The following is a 9,397-nucleotide window of genomic DNA, read 5'->3' as shown; positions in this document are numbered from 1 at the left end:
ACTACCCATAAAGCCTCCAATATTGCAAGAATCTTCACCAAGGATATATTCCATCTACATGGGCTCTCAAAAAGGATTATTAGTGATCATGACACTCTCTTCACCTCCAAGTTCTAGACTAGTCTCTTTCAAGCCATCAAAACTCAATCATATTTTAACATAGCATACCACCCCCAAAGCAATGGGCACATGGAAAGAGTAAACCAAGTCTTAGAGTATATTTTGAGAGCCTATTGTAGCCAAGAACCAAAGAAGTGGATCGAGTACTTACCATTGGTAGAATATGCTTACAATGCTTTCTTCCAAACAAAGCATTGCAATGACGCCATTTCAAGCATTATATGGGCAAGAACACTTATCACCTCTTAACTTCTCCAATCCATCCATAAAAGTTGAAGCTGAGAGAGAGAGAGAGAGAGAGAGAGAGAGAGAGAGAGAGAGAGAGAGAGAGAGAGAGAGAGAGAGAGAGAGAGAGAGAGAGAGAGAGAGAGAGAGAGAGAGAGAGAGAGAGAGAGAGGGAATGTGTGTGTTGTGCAAAAGGAGAGAAAGAGAGCAAGAGATGGAGAGAATGAGCTACTTACATGTAGAGAGGGGTGTGTGTGTGTGTACATGTTTGTGTAACAAAGATAACTATTCACATGGAGAGAGAGAGGGGGGGAAGAGTGAAGGTGGTGGTGGTGGAGCGAGCGGTGGTGGTGGTGGTGGTGGTGGTGGAAGTGGAAGTGGAGGTCGGTACATCTAAGGGTGGAATAAGTGAACTTTATGGAACAAGAATAGAGAGGTTTCCAAAAAGGTATCGCTCAAAAGATCACTAAAGAAACTTGCTTCTTGCCCTTCCCCAACCTTCCATTTACTACCATTTTCAACTCTTGATAGGTATATCCTTTGCACCCTCATCCAACATGTCCATGAGATCAACATCCTCATTGAACCCAACTTCCTCTAACATATGCTCTCTTTTTTGGGTGTCTTTATAGAAAATGTCCAATTCTACATCTTCATTTATAATGCCATAGACATTCTTTTCCCATGGTGTTCCTTGCTCAGAGAAATCCCTGTAACATTGATACAATCAATGCAACTTGAATATCCTATAAGGTAGGTCCTATCCTTTCTTCGATAATAATATCTAACCATCTTGATCATGCAAGCAACCATTGATATTGCAAAATTCATATTAAGGGACTCATCCTCATTGGGGGCACAAGGGTCATGCCATGACTTAGAGAATGTTTTACCAATGCCTATGTATCTCAAATATCCAAGAGGAGGTATGCATGGGACACCCAAATCTTGGCACCTTAAACACCATCCAAACTGCATAAACTATGAGGCCTATCCCAATGCCTCCATCCAACTACTCATCAAAACACTACATCATATATACCATCTCCTTGAAGTTCCACCCGGACTTGATCTTGGGAGTGTGCATCACATTCATCCATGGTGAAGTCCTCTTCCATGAGGCCATCCTTCATTATGAAACTCGAATTCAAGAGCATTGGCCTCAGGAGGCTTGTCCATAGCTCTCTTAACTATCACATATTGCGATTCATTGCATCAGGTGTCAATTGCTCCTCAAAGCCATCTTTAGCATGGCTAAAAGAAACACTACTTGTCATGATACTTCTTGACACACTAGAGTGTATTACATAACTAACAGCATTAATGCAATTGTGATCATTGTAGCCCACACAAACTTTTGAACTAGTTTCCAACCATGCACATCATGTTCCTTAGCCACTAGAATATCATTTCTTTGGTCTACCCATCTTCCCAAAATGTGTGTTTGTCTTGGTTCAAACCTTATTTTTCAATGTCTCAGCTACATTCTCTTTGAACTTGCACCTTCAAGGGTGCTTTTCACATGCTTCTCTTCTTGGGAAGCATCCATGGTGTGAATGCATGAAATTCTTCTTTGCTTCTAGTCCACATGCTCATCCTTGGGTATACACATGAGACATGCCTTGATTGACATGCTTCAACTTGGACTATAACTAGCCCAGCACTCCTACCATTCAAATGACAAGAAGCATGCACCTTCACATGCTCTCTCATTGTCCTAAACTCTATTGTAGTCAACACCCACCAACTAACACAAGGAGATTAAGGGTATACAAACCTTAAGAATTAAGGCATTTCTCTCCCCCTCTTTTTGTTAACATTATTTTCTCAAGCGCAAAGAGGGAGAGGAGGGTTAGGATATAAATATGTTACCTTAAAAGGCTTTTCTTATTCCTCGTAATCATTATTATTTTGGCATTCTAAAATGGGGGAAGATAGAAAGAGATAGATAAAGGGAGAGAAGAGACATTGAGAGAGAAAGAGAGATAGATAGAGGGAGAGGAGAGACATTGAGAGGAGAACAGAAAGAGATTGAGGGAGATAGAGGGAGAAGAGAGATTGACAGGGAAAGAGAGAGGAAGAGATTGAGAAGAAAGAGAGAAGAGGACTCCTTTGAAGTGATCATGAGAAAAAGCTTGGTTGCAGAGAATCATAGAAGAATTTGAAGCCTCAAAGGAGAAAACATCATGGCACTAAAGAGGAGTACAATTTGGAATATTCCACAAAGTTGCACAAGCAAAAGGGAATCATCTCTCTTGAAGTAATACCCAAGTTCCCTTGTATTCAGTCGTCCAAGAAAATAGTGCAAGGATTTAAAAAAAATACAACATGGTTAGATAAACTTGCTCCAAGTAGGAGTTGATAATTTTAAAAACACCATTTGTAAGTGTACGCTCAATGCAAGACCCATAGTACTAATTCAAAGTATTGAGTCTCATTAAAAAGTGCACACTTGAGAAGAGCATCATGTTGTGAAATATCTCTTATAGAAGCATGATTGGATTGCTTAATAAAAGAGTGTCTAAACTGTCTCAAATTATCATTAGAAACGCATGAAAGGGTCTAGCGATAAAAACTTAGATTCAAATTACATTAGGATTGTGTCCTAAAACATAGAATGAATCTACGAGGGACCTAGTGATCCCTAGGTTGAATTAGATGCAAAGGAAGATGCTTTATGATGTCATAAAGAAGTAACTGTGAATGGTTGATAGTTGCACATTATAAGGGGAAATATTTATGGTACATGAAGAGACTTAAGATACATTATCTCGACTTGCAACTTAAATATGAATTAGAATTGCTATCTACATTATTCCTTAAGTAGTTGCACTCCTTGGAGGATCATATTGGCAAGTTTATTAACCCTTGTGGGATACCCAAGGGCGTATCCCACCAATCAATGTAGATCCAAGTTCTAAAACTACTGGGACAACTTACTTTTGTTGACCAAATGGGCATTGTTCTGTTTATGACCATGATACCAAGCTGATTTTGCATTCTATCCATCCACAACCGGCTTGAAATAGATTGATTAAGCATGCCCCTTTTGCAAGGCAGGGATAAATACTAGTTACACATTACAAATTGGTGACACATGTGTAGTACAACCAAATACTGCAACCAACATCTGACCTTTACCTCATTAAATGTGTTGCTGTAGAGAAGAATCCAATTTCAATATGATTACATGAATGAAAAAATAACATTTCCATAGGAATGTGTGTCATAAAGGGTTTATATGACAAGCAAGCACACATGTATTCCTTTAAACTCCTTGCAAATGTGCCACCCCCCCCCCCCCCAATCCACATATTATCACATCTAGTGCAATGTATGAAGATACCCATGGAGCTTATCCAAAACAAGATAAATTTGTCATGTATCACTTCTGAAACCTATGAGTCAATCTATGATATCATGCCTTTGACATTCTGAAATAGCTTATCTCACTTTCGGTCCTTGTTATTGTTGATATGAATATGGAATTGGCAATAACTAAATTCAACAATAGTGTATACTATAGTCATAGAGTGGACTTGATTAATGCTTAGCATATCCACATTTTTGTTATAATTGTTCCATGATGATTAGGTCTCCAATCTTGTATGCTAGTTAGCAATCACTATACTCAACAATATGCTTTTGGGTAGTTACTATGTGCTAGATAATTGTTGCCAATATGCTCCTTAAGGGTTGCAATCTACTTGCTAGTATGCTAATTAGCAATTGGAATGCAATTGCCTACATGATTGTTAGTATCTCTCCATGGGCTATATGCTACTTAACAGGTCTATAGGCTATATGGCAATCAACAATTGTATGTTCATTAGTATATGTCTATCTTCTAGTTACCATCTATTGCCTATACGGTTGCTAGTAGCTATCTAAGGGCTATATGCTACTTATCCACTATGTGGGCTGTACGGTAGTCAATAGTTGTATGATAATTAGCAATTATGTCTTCCAGTTCGCATCTGCATGTTTGAATACTAATTAGTACTTGAACTCCAATAGTTGCCATGATTGTTAGTAGCTATCTATGGGTTGTACTACTTAGCAGCTCTATGGGTTGTATGGTAGTCAGTTGATGTATGTTGACTGTCTGCTAGTTAGCATTTTCCTGTTAGTCTATTAATTAGCACTTGGACTACAGTTGCCATGATTATTAGTAGCTCTCCATGGGCTTTATGCTAGTTAGCATGTATGTGGGCTATACTGTAGTCAGCAACTGTATGTTATAATTAGCAGCTTTGTTTCTAATTTGAATATGCATGTGCCCACTAATTAGCAATTGGATTACAACTACCTACATGATTGTTTGTCTTTATGTCTCACATTCAAAGGTCTCAATTTATTATAGAGTTCAAGCTAGCCACAATGGTACAATAATATTCCTTAGTACTAGTTACTAATCACAAATTAATGCACAACAAATTGCAATGTCTGATTGATGCAGAAACACAACATGTTGCAAAGACATTTAAGATTGTATTAATTATGATCACAACTAAAATCGCAATGTCAAGACCTATGATCAATGTGCACACACCTTTTGAATAAACACGGTATATTGTGCACAAGAATTAGTCAAAACATGTATGAGGTTAGTTTTGCATGTACATAAAAGCTCTACAAAAGTAGGTGTCCATGTATATTATCCCTCAAGGTTACATTATAAGTTGGTGCACAAGCACCAAGAAGACCATGTGTTAAGTTATATTGTAATACAAGCATGAATAGGCACCAACCAAAATATGTACAAAAATGTTATGATGGTAGATGCTTCACTTTGAACATTTTCTCATTTACCTTTACCACCATTCCAAACACAAATAGACTCTCATCATCCAGTGGCATGCTCATTTGGTGCTTGCATTCACAATTCAAATGGTTTTCTACTCATAGCCAGTTTGCGAGCCATTGCAAGAGACCATCAAAAACATGGTCTTCAAGATAATCTACTATCAAATTCTTTACCTTGGGCACAATTGAATAGCAATAGTGTACATTTTTGAAGAAATTATTCACAGAATCATCCATGATCATTATGTTCAAATGGTCAAACACCTCATACTCTATCCAAAAGTCTATTAAGCACTTGAAGAAAATATAGGCTTGTCTGTGCCATGAATCATTGATAGTTGTGGGAATATTCAACAATGCTTTTGATCAAGCAACTACACAATCCATCTCAGAGCTAGATATGGGAATGCATGTCACTATTATTTTAACTTTTCTCATGGGTGCAACTCCATATGAAGAGGTTGCAGTTTTCCAAACATCATACCAAAAATGAGGCTGCACCTAAATGTAGGTACATACACTCCCCAGCTATTGCCTTGACCATTTGTAGGTGTTTGACATACTATGGAATGTACTCATTTCCTGTATAAGTGGATATGAGCACCCCATTCAAATCTAGTATCAATGCTTTGCGATCCTCCTACTCTAGAGGAGGGCATTGTTCCTTGAAACCCTATGTGGGCCAATGCAAGAAAACTAGCAGTTTGTCAATCTCCTCAACTAGAATAACATTATTTATTTTCTATGCTTTCTTCTTTTTAAAATGTTCTTCCTCGATAACAATATTTCTTTTAGACATAGATCTTCTACTAAGGCAAAACAAATTGATGTTACCAGTATAGCAGCACTCAAAAAAAGGATTGTGAGCATCCACAGACCTGCATGGAGCCCCCATAATCAAATTACACTACAATACACATACACGAAGGCAACCACATCACTTTGGTGGTGCCAAATATCAATGAAAGAGTTTCCTAAAAATAGAGTTGTAGGACTTAGACATTATTGTCAACTTACAAACACGTTACTTGAAAACACTAAGATAAATTTTTGAAGAATAGTTTGACAATTTGTGATAGAATAGACAAAAATATGATCTTATATCTCTGAAAAGTACAAAGGCACCACCTCCATGAGGTGGGTAGATAGAAGGATGAAAGGCCAACTAATCAAAAAAACATCTAGGAAGACACCTATCATAGTTTGTTTTACAAGAGCTTTGCCAACTTTTACAAAGGGTGATTGTTGTTTTTGGGAACTTAACCTATTGAAGTGAACTTCTCTCTCTTTGCTGGAGAAGCCCAACTTGACATTGCCTCACGACCCTTTTTTCTAGCCATGTAACCTAGAAGGTGGCCTAGTGGTGGTGAGTCATCTCCAATATGTGCATTTTCCTACATCCTATTAGTGTAGCCATGCATATTTAACTCTTAAAGGAAAGCATTAACTTCCTCATATCCACTGAGTCTCAATGCCATCCCGTTGATGGACAAGAGGTTTGTTTCTTCCACCCCCCACCCCTTATACTACCTTCGGTGTGACTGGGAGAACTCTATGGTGGCATCCTCCAGCTCCTACATACGACATCGATGTGGTAGAGACAAGGCTTGATGGGAATAGAGACATTTCCAGTAGCATTCTTAACAGGCCCAAAATCTACAAAAGACCCATGCAAGTTGCTTTCCACTCATTTAGATGACAACATAATAGCACCTTTTGTTCTTCTAGAAGAGCTGCATATCAAAGGAACTACAAACATCAAATACAACATATACAACACTTGGCATAGAACAAAGTGAATAACATATGAGACTGCTAATGTGTATGCTAAGTATTATATATAGCATATATACTAGTTGTTAACTAGCAAACATTCATGCTAAGAAGCATGTATACTAATTATTTATAAGCTAACATATATGCTAACTTGTAATGAAGGACAACAAAGGATGAATAATTCCAAAGCCCTGTAAGTAATGTGAAAATAATTGGCACTAGAGAGAGTCTTGGAGGTGTAATCTATATGGTTTCTTCATTTAATAAAAGAAAATCCAAAGCCTCATATGAGTTGCTTTTGTCATTTCAGTGTGACAGGTTCAATTTAATTCTTTAAAAGACGACTATAAACAAGGGAGAGTGCTATTGTAGGGACTTTTTGGATCATTCAAAAAATACAATGTTTCCAGCTTAGTCAGTTTAGCACTTGTATTTTCTTCTTTGTACTTTCTTGCAGTACCCATGGATACATGAATTCATGGAAGTTCAGCATTTCTTATTGTTCCATTTCATGCTTTTAGGAATGCAACAATATGGCATAACTATTAACATTGGGGCTTCAATAAAACAAAAGGACACCCTACATGCAGCACACCTTCGTGGTAGAGTTATGTAGTTTGTAGTAGTTGGCACTAGAGAAGGTGCTGATGGGAAGAACCAAGGTGCTTGCCCTCCCTCAACTCCATGCAACATCTCTATCAAGAGTTTGTGCTACATCTACAACTTGTGAAGTGCATTCTTCTATACCTCAATATCAATTTTTAGTGCATGAAATGTATTTTAAAGAATCAGTTAATCAAATTGTATGAGAATTGAAAAACACAAGAAATAATTATGCAAAGAAATTAGAGAATTCACCTCAATTGAGTGAGGGTCTACACCTCTCTCTATAGACCCTACCCTGAGCACATTGAGCATTGATCACTGAGAAGAAAATTTCTCCATCAAACTGTCTCGTGTTTGGAGTCCTCTAGTGCCTCAAATTCCAATTGAGCTTCAATAGCCTCCATCTGAGTCCTAACCATATCTATGGCTACGGAAAATCTTTTCTCACTCATCTATCAACAACTTTGTTTTTGTTGCCTTAGCCTCATCTAGCATAGGATCCACATGCACTAATTCCATCTGAGCATTGGTAAACATATAAACCCTTACATGAGGGGTGGTCACATGGTCCTACATGACTCTATCATCCATGGTGCTAGGCATGTGTGCATTATTAGCCTTCCACTTTAAGAGGTGGTTATCAAAGTAATTGGCCTTTCTCAAATCATTGTTTGGTGCGCAGATCGGACGCAGAATGCTCACGTGGTGAATCCCGGAAGGTCCCCAAGAACAATGAACTCTACCTTTTTGCACAAAAAACCATGTAAAAGCATGCACGACAAGAGGCAAGAGACAAATTGGGTTCAATCTCCCCCCATGCCTTGTGTGAGCGCTTCACAAAGCATGTATTTTATGTATATTTCCATCTTCATGCTCAATAATAGCCCAATTTACAAAAATATGACAAGCTTTTAGCTTTTGAGTTTACTTTCTACAAAAATAGGAAAATAAAGCTAATGGACGGTGCCCATAGAGTCTGGCACGCCCAATCTCAATGTCCAAATAGAAATAACATTTCCGGGCGCATAGGCGCATACAAAATAATAATCAATAATCAATGTCTCAATAGACATAACAAAATATAGGCGTGGCGCCTATCAAAATATAGTCCAAAGGTCGAATACTCGCTAGACTCCAATGCTTTCCTCCGCAACTGCTGCTATCTCTACACATCAACTGAAGCATTCACAATTGTTAGTAAAATAATACAATTAAACCGACAAAAGTGAATACCTAGCAGTCTTCAGCTACATAAATAAATCAACTGGTTAGAAATAAATCCTAACCTTAATTTATTACGAGTGCGCACTCTAAACTCATAAACGTCTTTATTCTTTGATAAATCAAACATTCAGAAACGAAGTTAGATACATCTGCATCCATATGCGGCCAATAAAAATCTTCAGTTAACATGCGTAATGTAGATATGATACCTCTATGACCTTGATATGGGGGACAATGAATTTCATTCAAAACAAAAGATCGGAATGGAATAGTAACACACAGTCTCTTTTCAAAAAACATAAATCCATCATTATATGACAATGAATCAACAGGAATGAAATTATTTTGAACTAATTTTTGCCAATCAGAATGAAAAGTAATATCCTGGTGATATGTATCTTTCATAGCAATCAAAGAATCAAAAGATATGATAGAAATATTATGAATTGCAGGTCTTCTACTCAATGCATCAGCAACTACATTTTCTTTCCCAGGTTGGTATTGAATGATAGGATGAAAACTTTGAATGAAGGAAGCCCATTTGATATGACGGTCAGAAATTTGGGGTTGGCTAAGTAGATGTCTAATGCTTTGCTGGTCGGTCTTTATCATGAATTCTAAACCCATTAAATAATGATTC

Source organism: Lygodium microphyllum, chromosome 16, assembly GCF_053477565.2.
Source record: "Lygodium microphyllum isolate KBCC chromosome 16, Lygodium_microphyllum_v1.1.10, whole genome shotgun sequence".
NCBI lineage: Eukaryota > Viridiplantae > Streptophyta > Polypodiopsida > Schizaeales > Lygodiaceae > Lygodium > Lygodium microphyllum.
The sequence above is the reverse complement of the archived record's forward strand: the minus strand, read 5'-3'. Positions refer to the sequence as shown.